Here is a 12,859-nt window from a genome sequence, read left to right as displayed (position 1 = left end):
AGCTGTCACAAGCTGTCCATGATGATGTGGATTTGGTTAGACACTGAGAATGCCAATGCCTGGGAGAGGTTTTCCATTACATGTAAACTGGTAACAGCTGTGCGGGAGAAGTAATGCCTGCTTGGTATATATGCCGCCACTCGGCACAGGCCGTCAGGCCTCTGCAGATCTGCCTGTGGCAGAGGACGCAGATTGTTAAGATTCCGTCATTGTCTTTCAGCGTGAAAAAGGGCCACACTGGAGAGGTGCGTTCAACCACGCTGCTGGGTGCCCTGTGTCTGCTCCAGCTCCCCCACGGTCACATTGTCTCTGACTGTTGCCCTGCTTGTGCCCACTCCTCTGTTTCTTCTTTGGGACCCACATGAGGCAGATTGTCAGCCCCTTTAATCCCCAGTCTGTTGCTGCTGCTGCTGCTGCCTTACCTCTATGTCTTCTGTCTACGTCTACTGCTGCTAGCCCTTACACGCACTGGTGGGTCCCAGGTGACATCACGGTCATCATCATCCTCATTTACATCTAAGCCAACCTCTGCAAATGCAGCCACTGATCCAGAACCCTCGCCCAGCAAGTGCTGACCACACTCTCCAAGGGTCTCAAAGTCTGCCGCCTGCTGTGAAATTCGCACTGACAGATCCTCAGGCTGTTTGTCAAACAACAAGGGAGAGTCATCGGGAGGTACAGGCACATTAGCCACCCTAGCTCCTGTCTTTGCTCCTGCCACGGCTGTGCTGGTTGCTGCTGCTGCAAAGAAGAGCCTGCTGCACTTGAGGCCCCTGAGACCCAGTCCACAATACTCTCCACATGACGTGGCTGTATGATTGTAGTCCGCCATCTCAATACATCGACCAGGTCTCTCAGACCTGTTTGACAACTTGTGCTGCTGCCTCCAACAGTTTGCTGCTGCTGCTGTCATACAGTGATGGACTCCCGGGGAGTATTCCCCCTGCCTGATGCAGCAGGTCACCCAACGCCACACCTTCCCCTGCATCTACCTCCCATCTTTTACTTATTACTTATTATTAAAAAATGCACCTGTACCAAATGGCTTCTTAGTTAAATAGGAACAGGTATCAAACACTGAAATATCTGTATTTTTTATGGTACCAAAGATCTTCTTTGGTAAATAGCAAGAGGTATCAAAGACTGAAATATCTGTTTTTTTTTTTGGAGTAGGACAAACATTTTTCTGTACCAATCTGGCTTCTTCGATAAATAGGAACAGGTAGCATTAAAAACTTTTGATGATCAATTTTCCTTAATTTTACTGAATAAAAACCCATTGTTTATGAGGGGAAGGCAACTGATCCGGACAGATTGCATTCAGCAAGAAGACTCCAGCTGTTATATTGATGGTGTCACTAGCCTTTATTTAATCCCTTATAGTAAATCTTCCCCTTATAGGGGAAGTAAATCTTTCTTTGACAGATTGGGTTCATGAATAAAATATTTGATTGTTATGAGAGCCTTACCTGCCAAAAAGAGCCCCTCTGGTGCTGCAATGTCCAAGCTACCCATTGCTGATGCTTTCACATGATCTTCAGATTCAGAGCCTTTGGACATCTTCAATAGCCTTGTCGGGAGGCTGCCTCTTCTGTGAATAAACAATGGGGTTGCTCAGTTCTGGCACAGAATTGGGGAAAGATTGTACAATGATCTGTACATGGGTGGCAGCAAAAAAATAAATTCTGGTCTGGGAATGTTCATTAGAGATGGCAGCCAGTCTGGCTGAGCCAAGGTCAGAGCAGAGTTTTTAAAATTCCTTTGTACTCTAACTTCCTATTATTATTTCTTATACTTTCCTTATCAAAAATTTTATTTTTATTAGAAAAATTAGGGTACAGAAAACGAAACCCGAAAAATATTGGGGTAACAGGGATTAACATAATAAATACATCATATTCCAGTGAAATAGACATTGCTGAGTGAACACAGAGAAAAGATTTACCATATACCAAAGAAACAACACAACAATGCAAATGATCAGTAAGAGAGCTCTCTCTCAGTAAAGGTTATTTTAGGCTCCACCCCCGAGGATCACAGTGAGGACTGCTATGATAGGTATGACAATGTCACCGACCTGCATCCACCCAGACACAAGAGACCACCTCCAGCACCTGCTATAGGGGGAGGCCATCAGCTTATGTCAGGTGAGGAGATGCTTTACATTTATATAAAAGGAAGATAAACTGGTAAAATGGTAAACAAAGAGTTTTAAAGGGGTGGAAACTACTAACCCTTGAGTATCATCAAAAGGTAATATATTATGCCTACCCCTGAGTAACGTATAACAAAAATAAAGAGAAAAAAAGCTGGAGTTTGAAGGCAAACTGAATGTGAAATATTTATAGGTAAGTTATATTGTCAGTCATATAACATACATACAATACAAGGAATAAAATCAATACTGAAAATCACTTGCCCCATATGACAATATCATATCTGTTGTGAAACATCAAGTCTATGAGTACACTTTAATAAACGATTATCACCTGTTTATATCCACATTTTTACTTTTTACTAGGAGTTATATATGGTGGATGGGAAGAACACAAGGATATACTGTTTGGCTTATCTTACTTTAGAATATGGGGAATATGTCTACCCTTGTTTTGTTGATATAGTGGGAATTTGACTCTGAACGTCTAACCTACCATTAGACTACAACTACAACACGTCATGTAATCCTGCTAAGAAATGTTATATGATGGATGGGGTTAACATATGGAAATATTATGATTCACCTTATCACATTTACATGGGGACACTGGTGCCTGCTGCTGACCGGGGTTTAAACATATTCTGGGATTTTCAGATTACACAGATTGAGATTACAGGGATGAGTTGTAGTTGCCAGGCTTGAAGAATTTGAATTCCCATTACAGCCATTTCCAGTGAAAATATTCCATGGGTCTCCGAAAGGTTCTCAAAATCCTCAATGGAGGCAGATATATATTTATGTTGTTCTGATCTTTTGTGTAATATATTATTTTTATTTTTTGCAGTGTTTGTTTTTTATAAATGTTAGATTTTTGTGTGATATGTTATTGTTTAGTATTCTATGACTGTAGGGAGGAGATAATGGGAATCTTTGGGAAGAATTCTCTAAACTTTACTTTTTTTACCTTTATTTTTACCTCACTTTTGTTGCAGGTAGGTGAGCAGTGAGGAAAGCTTACCTGTTTCCTCTGCTCTTTCTTTCCCTTTCATTTTCTTTAGCATCCACCAATCACAGAGGTTTGCACATGTGCAGCAACTTCACCTCACAGCCATCATGGACTGGTAATAGTAGAGGTGAGTTTGAACAGAAAGATTGTCTCTGTTGTATCTCTGGCACCACCTGCTGGTCAGCTCTTGATATTGCAGTCTTATATTCATGTAATAGGCAATGCATAAATAGTTGGAGAATTTTGGTGTCACCTGTTTGTACATACACTATGGCAGATTGGACTGGTGTTCTGGTGGTGTTTCTACAAATATTTTCTTGCTCTAAATTGATATACAGACCTGAGTATAAGAGTCCAACCAAATTACTTAAGCCTATTTTACCCATTAATGTTAACCCACTAATATCCATTAATATAAACTAATTGTTTGAGAAAATAGCTAACTAATATTTCCATCTGTTACATTCCAGATCCTTCTATCCTATTTAGAATAATTTTACTTTATCGCCCCTTGTTTGTCTTCTTGCACCTTACCCATCATTCAACAAATTTTTGGTCACCAAGTAAGTGCGTCGTATATACTTTTCTTTACTTTTCAAGACTTCAAACTTTACTATACATAGTAAAGTTTACTATTACATAGTTTTTTGTCCAGCCTACCACTATGTACTACTTTTTGAATCTATGATAATTGTATTATTTAAAAATATTACAAAATTGAATATACAGTTATAGAACATGACAATATTTATTAATACCTACCTCAATTGTTTTTTGTCATATATGTAATAAACACATGTATTGTATTTATTGTTTATGAACACTTGCAGTCTCAAGGAATCCCCTGATGAAGCTCTTTGAGCGAAACACGTTGAGAGAGACCCAAATGGCAATTTACCTGTCATGCACAGCGAGACCGGACCACTAGGGGATGCTGCGGCTTGTATGGAGATGGTCCGAGCCCTTAGAAGGGCCAAAGAGCAGAAACTAAGCCGTAAACAGGTTTTCTCCAGAGCCTCCGATGGTGAGGATGTTGTGCTGCTGGTTACGGCCAGGTTGCGGTCCTTGGGCACACCAAGGTGGGCAAGCATGGTACCAAATCACCAGGCAGGAGGATAGTCAAGGAAAGCCAGGGTGGAGGCAGGCAGCAAGCAAGAGAGGTCAGGACACATGCCAGGGGTCAATAGCAAGGGATCCAGGAAACAGACAGCAATGACACAGGGGCCACTGCGGGCACCGGGAACACTGGAGACACTGGAAACAACAGGAGGCACAGGAGAAGCTCACACGGGCAGACAGGAACAGCACAGGGAAGTTGGCTGGTAACCAACAGACTGGTCAACAAGAGGTTGACACAGGAGCTGGACACAGGAAACACTGGATTAGGTGGCAGGTGTACAGGACTAGTTCACAGAACTAGGACCCTTGGCAGTACTAACTTGTTGCACAAGCACAGAATGAAGTTTGTAAACAAGCTAAATAGCCAGGGCTTGTTAAGGCTACTTTCTGATTGGCCAGTGGTATGGACGGAGTCAATAAAGCCTGGAAACAGAGACACGCCCAGCATCAGAACTGCCCACATGCGCAGGAGAAAGATGCCTGTGTTTTAGTGAGTAACAGGTGTGACATCACCTATATGAACCCATGTGCCATCTGTAACATGGGATAGAGCAAGATAAGGATATTTGTGTTTAGCCCAGGGCATTAGCATAGTTGATCGATGTTAGTCCCAGGGCGAATTTCTTTTTGTATTATTAAATTATTTGTCTAGTATTATTTTGCCTAAAAGCTTGTCTTATTTTTACACTTTTATATAAATTACTTCATTATAGATAATAATATTCTTTGTTTTTATTGTCACACATTTACACATAAACCCTCCAATACAAGAATCCCATTGTGGACAATATGATGCTGAATTAGACGGATTTTCAGCCACCTCCAGCCAGAGCATCACAACACAGAAACCCCAACCAGACAAATTTACAGGTAACATCAAACTTTTCTAATAAACGCTGGTATTCTGTCATTGAGTTTTGGTTGACATTTTTGGTGTTTTACACCCATGTGAAGAATGTTTCTGCCAGACAAGGATATTTGCACAATGTACATCTTTGTAGCCAAGTTTACAGAACATGAAATAACAGAGTGTAAGAGAATGAGAGGTGCTGAGTCCGAGGACAGGTAGAGGTACCGCAAATTGGAGGAGAGGAGTTTAGCAGAACCTCCATGTGTGCCATGGCCATACACCACTTCATCAGGAATATGTGATAGAAGACTCATTTTGGCTCCACACTGGCAAATCATCTGTACGATGTGGGGGTGATAGGGTGTAATTGTTTTGTCATAGATGTGGACAGCTGTACTGATATGTGGGGTTTTCTTTTGGTAATAAAATTATATTTATTAAACTGCATTTCTGTAGTGCTTCTCTCTATATGTTGGGGGTTATTCCTGCAGCAATAGCTAAGGAGAAGTAAGAAGGGTTGGCAGGCCTCAGGGTCAGAGGAGGGCAAGATAGATTGCACAAAAGGTTTTCTCATCTTTCTGAAAGCCTGGGCCTTATCCATGGTGGGGATAGAAGTTGTAACACACCATTGTCTCTGGTTCCTAAAGTATGGAACATTTGTGCCCTATGAAGCCTTTCAATTCAAGGACCAGTGGGTGATCAAGGAGACGTATTGCTATTGCTTGGCCATCCTATCCCTGGTAACATGAAAATTATCATTTGCTGTGATTCCAGAGGAAGCACAAAATTCACCAATTTAAGTTAAGAGTTCTATTTTCTGATAAGGTGGGAGCTCCCCTGCGGACCAACATTCTTCCACAGCAAACATCTTCCAGCTTGATGTAAGGGGTTAATCAACTTTCGTTTCAAATGAATCCATTACTGTATTTCTGTGCCGTGTTCAGTGTGACCTATGGGAACGTTTCTTCAAACTAGTATGTGACCGATTTCACTCGGTATCAAATTCATTTCACAAGGGTGATAGGGTGTAATTGTTTTGTCATAGATGTGGACAGCAGTACTGATATGTGGGGTTTTCTTTTGGTAATAAAATTATATTTTTTAAACTGCATTTCTGTAGTGCGTCTCTCTATATGTTGGGGGTCATTCCTGCAGCAATAGCTAAGGAAGTAAGAAGGGTTGGCAGGCCTCAGGGTCAGAGGAGGGCAAGATAGATTGCACAAAGGGTTTTCCCATCTTTCTGAAAGTCTGGGCCTTATCCATGGTGGGGATAGAAGTTGTAACACACCATTGTCTCTGGTTCCTAAAGTACGGAACATTTGTGCCCTATGAAGCCTTTCAATTCAAGGACCAATAAAGTGGGTGATCAAGGAGACGTATTGCTATTGCTTGGCCATCCTATCCCTGGTAACATGAAAATTATCATTTGCTGTGATTCCAAAGAAAGCACAAAATTCACCAATTTAAGTTAAGAGTTCTATTTTCTGATAAGGTGGGAGCTCCCCTGCGGATAAACATTCTTCCACAGCAAACATCTTCCATCCAAGGTTTAGCAGGAGGTCTGTCCTGGGACAGAGGATAGTAAAAATACAACCTGGGGACCCCCAGACCACCCAATGCAGAAATATCCATAAACAACACCTTAACAATAGAACATAAAATATAAGTCCACAATTACTTCCACATATTCCATAAAGCAAAAATTGTCAGGTTTAGGAGTGCCACATTTCATCAGACTCAACTAACTACACCCAAATTGTGTGCAACAACGCATTTCACCATCAATAGCTTCCTCAGGGTATGTGGACATGTGTTAGGGTATGCTTGTTTTTAGTTAAAGCAGCTTAGTGTGAGGGGTTAATCAACTTTCGTTTCAAATGAATCCATGACTGTATTTCTGTGCCGTGTTCAGTGTGACCTATGGGAACGTTTCTTCAAACTAGTATGTGACCGATTTCACTCGGTATCAAATTCATTTCACAAACGAAGGCTTGTGTTTGTTAGAAATGCTGTAGATCTTTTCTTATATTAACCTGGCGTGTTATACATGGAAATATTTAATGACACTGGGCTTTACATTTACATAAATAACATGTCGAATATAATATCTGACAACACCTATTATACCTGGGTATCCTCCATAATTTCTGAAAATTCCATATTCATAAAACCTCGGTATCATCAGTTCTGAAATCTTTCCTAAGAAAGACAAGAGTCTTGTGTCAGATTATATTTCCTGGCAAAGTGTGCCTTTGGTATTTGATTGGCAAGTTCATAGCTCACCTATTATGGCTTGGTCCACCAATGAGCTGCTGGAGAGGAGCAGAAGTCTCTGGCAATCCTCTTTGTGGTCTGGCTGGGATTTAAACCTAGGACCCAGCACTGCTATCCACTGAGACCACTGCACATACCTGCCCTACTTTAGTGTACAAACAGAAATTATTCTGCTACAGCACAGATGGTGTGAAATCTATCAGTAATTTGGTTTAATAAAGATTTCTGGCTTTGCATGAGAATTGGTTGTGTATATACAATGATCACATTCAGGAGCCCTCAGGGGTCAAAACCAAAGGAAGCGATCTGGTGAGTTTGTGAGCAGAGGGCTCAGACATGGAGGTGCCATTGTGCAGATGGTTGGTGGACGCCATTATTCTAATAATTTTGTTGATGGAATCTTTGTGATTGGACAGATTTTGAGGACATTATGTGCATGTGTTTTAACTCCAACCAACCAAATGTACCAGAGATTCAGATTAAAAGGTTATATATTGCACTGATTGTGATGAACATTTCAATTACAGATTCATTTTTGATTGGATAAGGCTTTCCCAAATTGTAAGGAATGCAGACCAAATCATCTAATATTTATATGACATGAATACTCTGCTCTACTGGGAGGAAGCTAAAGGGTTAAAGAGGGGCAGTAACACATTATTCTTTGATTGGCATGTTCATAGCTCACCTATTATGGCTTGGTCCACCAATGAGCTGCTGGAGAGGAGCAGAAGTCTCTGGCAATCCTCTTTGTGGTCTTCAGGCATCCAATTGAATTCCTCTCCCACCCATTCCTTGTACTCTCCATGGAAGAGACGGATGAGGTGTAAATCATGATTTTTCTGCACATTTGAGGGCAATGCAACATAATGCCAATAAACCCATCTTGATGCTGGGTTTGTGTTAAATCCAAACTGAATTCATTAGAAAAGAAATTCTGTTGGCTTGCTATGGTCTCATGGCAACGTCAGGATTATTGATCGTCTTTCTGTCTTTGTAGATTGATTCCTTCTCTCCTTCTGAAAGGTTTGGGGGGAGCAAGGAGATCCAGGGACAAAAGCAAATATTAGAAGAATCTCACTCTGTGCCTGGAGATGGTGACAACTAGAGGTTGGAACTCGAATCGCGCGACTTGGAGTCGAGTCTGATTTAAGTCACTTAATGAATGACTTGCAACTCGACATGGGGGTTTTGCCCAGTGATGGGAACTCGACTCATGACTTGCTTTCTTTGCTGACAGCTGAAGGGGACAGGAGGAAGGCAAAAAGGCTTCTGTAACACAGCCTTCCTCCCCACCCTCTTCAGCTGTTAGAGACGAAAGCCGTGGACTTAGAATGCAAGAAAGGTGAGTCTTCTGTAACATGGCCTTCCTCTCCCCATTCCTTGCATTCTAAGTCCAGAGCTTTCTCCTCTGACAGCTGAAGGGGGCGGGGGAGGAAGGCTGTGTTACAGAAGCCTCACTGCCTTCCTCCCTTCCCCCTTTAGCTGTCAGAGGAGAAAGCCGTGGACTTAGAATGCGATCCTGTGCTCAAGTACAGGATCAGAGCACTGTTTCTGTATGGGAACAAATAAGGATAAATAAAGTGACTTGACTTGGGACTCAACTTGGAAGAATTCCTGATGACTTGAGACTTGACTTAGGACTTGGTGTCAATGATTGGGACTCAACTTTGACTTGAAGGGTGACAACTTAGGGGAGTGAGAATAATTTTACACACCTTCTGTTCACTGTCTGAATGAATATATTCCTCACAACACAAAATAAGTCAGATGGTGCCCAAAATATATTTTATCACTAGGTGGACTTTGAGGAAACCGGACACTTCTCAAGGCATTGTACATACTGCTGACAAACAGCTCTTTGATGAGTTCATAGAAGGCCTTGTAATGTCTGTAAGCTCTGCGATGTCATTGTGTCACTGGGAAAACTCACAATCTGTGACATTGGCTTGTGTGATGAAAGTGGGATCTGAGGAACTGCCTAATGGTCACCACAAGGCCCAGCAAGGAGTGATGGGCTTTACCGCGCATTGATGCCAGGTTGTGGCTGCTGGTAAAGTAAAGTCATTTGGGGGATCATGGAGCCAAATCAGTCCACCCATATATGACAAATATCCACGATGACTCCTAAAGAAGACCGAGGTCTATGGAAAAGCATTGGGCTAAGTCCGTGATTTCACTACCAAAAATGAATATTACTATCTTGTATTTGTATAGCACCAACATATTAACACTGTACAAAGTCCATAGTCATTTCACTATCTTTCCCTCAAAAGAGCTCACAATCTAATGTCCCTATCATAGTCATATATCATTACCACAGTCTAAGGTCAATATGGTGGAAGCCAATTACCTAGCTGCATATTTGGAATGGAGGAGGAAACCCACACAAACACAAGGAGAGCATACAAACTCCATGCAGATAGTGTTCTGGCTGGGATTTAAACCTAGGACCCAGCACTGCTATCCACTGAGACCACTGCACATACCTACCCTACTTTAGTGTACAAACAGAAATTATTCTGCTACAGCACAGATGGTGTGAAATCTATCAGTGATTTGGTTTAATAAAGATTTCTGGCTTTGCATGAGATAATTGGTTGTGTATATACAATGATCCCATTCAGGATTCCTCAGGGGTCAAAACCAAAGAAAGCGAACTGGTGAGTTTGTGAGCGGAGCTCAGATATGCACAGGTGGTTGGTGGACGCCATTATTCTAATAATTTTGTTGATGGAATCTTTGTGATTGGACAGATTTTGAGGACATTATGTGCATGTGATTTAACTCCAACCAACCAAATGTACCAGAGATTCAGATTAAAAGGTTATATATTTCACCAATTGTGATGAACATTTCATTTACAGATTCATTTTTGATTGGATAAGGCTTTCCCAAACTGTAAGGAGTGCAGACCAAATCATCTAATATTTATATGACATGAATACTCTGCTCTACTGGGAGGAAGCTAAAGGGTTAAAGAGGGGCAGTAACACATTATTCTTGCAGACCAAATCATCTAATATTTATATGACATGAATACTCTGCTCTACTGGGAGGAAGCTAAAGGGTTAAAGAGGGGCAGTAACACATTATTCTGAGTTCTGATCCCTTATTATTATTATTATTAATATTATTATTATTATTATTAATATTATTATTATTATTATTAATAATAATAACAATAATAATAAACAATATAACACCAACATTTTGTAGGGCTTTATTTTAAATAGGGGTTGCAAATGACAGACAGACACGGGAGGAGGGAAGGACCCTGCCCCGCAGAGCTTACCATCTAAGAATATATTATTCTGAATATTCACAACAAATTATCACAGCCATCATTTAAGATTACAGATAACTAGGGATGAACGAGTGACATTTTTAGGTTCGATCTCCCGCAAATCTGGTCTTACTTGCTTACCGAACATGTAAGCGAGACTGGCCTTGTGATCCACTGTGAGGTCATGTTCACAGGTGGACTGAACTCATATGACCTCTCAATGGATTCTCCATTGAGAAGTCATACGAGTTCAGTAGTACGCCTGAGGTCACAGCTGATTGGAGGAACGTGCCTCCAATCAGCTGTGACCGCAGGTTTCCACGGTCCAGGTTCCCACACTCCCTTGGCTGTACTTATCAATGATCATTGATTAGTACAGCCCAGGGAGCGTGGAAACCTGGACCATAGTAACCTGCGGTCACAGCTGACTGCCCAGGTTCCCACACTTCCTGGGCTGTACTTATCACTAATAAGTACAGCCCAGGGAGTGTGGGAACTTGGACCGTGGGAATCTGCAGTCAAAGCTGATTGGAGGCAAGTGCCTCCAATCAGCTGTGACCGCAGGCGTACTACTGAACTTATATGACCTCTCAATGGAGAATCCTAATTGAGATGTCATATGAGTTCAGCTGTGACCGTCCAGGTTCCCATGGTCCCTGGGCTGTACTTATCAATAAGTACAGCCCAGGGACCATGGAAACTTGGACCGCGGATTCGCGAAATCAGTTTTCTGAAATTTCGCGGACCCATCGGAAGTTCAAGGAAAATTTTGCGAGACTCGCATTCTCGCTCATCCCTACAGATAACTTTATTCCACATCCCAGAAATCTCCCACAGAGGCTTTACTAGGAGTTTGATTTGTTCACTTAGCTAAGTGAATGATCCTCTTACAAGCTGGCAATGTATGGCTCTCTGCTGCCTCCTGGTGTATGATTCACAGAAGTGCACTGTGCACAGTACAAAGTAGAAGTGATCTGTTAAGCTGCGTACACACATCAGATTTTTCTCGCCCGATAATCGGCATCGGCCAGATATCGGGCAAGAATCTGGCGTGTGTACAGTCGGCGTCGTTCATCGTCCGTGGATCCGTCCTGGCGGATCCACGAACGATGAACGACGAGCGATCCTAATGAAAGGGAAGGGGGAGAGCGCGCAGCAGGGTGCCGCTCCGTCGCTCTCCCCCTCCCCTCTCCATAGAGCATGAACGGTGCTGTATGTACAGCATCGTTCATGCATCGTGTAGTCCTTTGTCGTTGGAAAGGATCGTGAAAGATCCTTTCCAACGACAAATATTGCATGTGTGTACGCAGCTTAAAGCAGCAACTGGAAAACTACTTCACATTGCACATGGTGAGGTTCAGTACACAATCTTAGGCTGCTATGGAATGTTTTAAATCCTGTGCTGATGAATTATAATATTATAATCTCCTCCATATTGTATGTACAACAACCAGCAATCTTATACACAAATATCAAGACTACCTCACCCCACCCCCATTTAAAGCACCTTATGGGACTGCACACCCCACTATCACCTCATCCCAAAAATAAAGAAAAAACAAAGAAACACCAGACAAATGAATGTGGGAAAGTTTTCAGAATGCCCATTTTTTGGGGTTTTAGTAAAATGTAACTTTCTAAACTCAAGAACCCAGTGATGTCCTTAGGGAGGGGTGCACCAGGTGCCTCCACTCAGGGTGAGCATTGATAATTAGGTGGTAAGTGATCAGCATTGCCCCTGTTATATCCCTATAGACACAAATCTCAGGAAGAGCCAACCTGGTTGTGTGTTCCCTGAATATATAGGTTATCAGCCAGGTGATGAGCACAGCTTTCTGATTCAGGTTTGGGAATTGGTGAAAGATCTTGTCTGATCCTCCTGAACTTTTATGTGAAGTCAAACTTTTATATTTATGTCTCTTTGTGAACTCATTACAGGCTGCTGCACCTTAGCATTGGTTGTGGGTGGGAAGGACAAATGTCTCCATAGACATGTCAGAAACCGTTACTTCCCCATTCATCAAGAACTGTGATGTCCTCATCCAATCTGGTAATGTTTCATGTCTTTGTGATGTCTTAATCTGTAACCTCTTTGGGTGAATGTTTGTTTTATCTCTTTATGTTATTGCCATTGAATATTTACAGAGTCAAATAGTCCACAGGTGC

Source organism: Pyxicephalus adspersus, chromosome 6, assembly GCF_032062135.1.
Source record: "Pyxicephalus adspersus chromosome 6, UCB_Pads_2.0, whole genome shotgun sequence".
Lineage (NCBI taxonomy): Eukaryota > Metazoa > Chordata > Amphibia > Anura > Pyxicephalidae > Pyxicephalus > Pyxicephalus adspersus.
The sequence above is the reverse complement of the archived record's forward strand: the minus strand, read 5'-3'. Positions refer to the sequence as shown.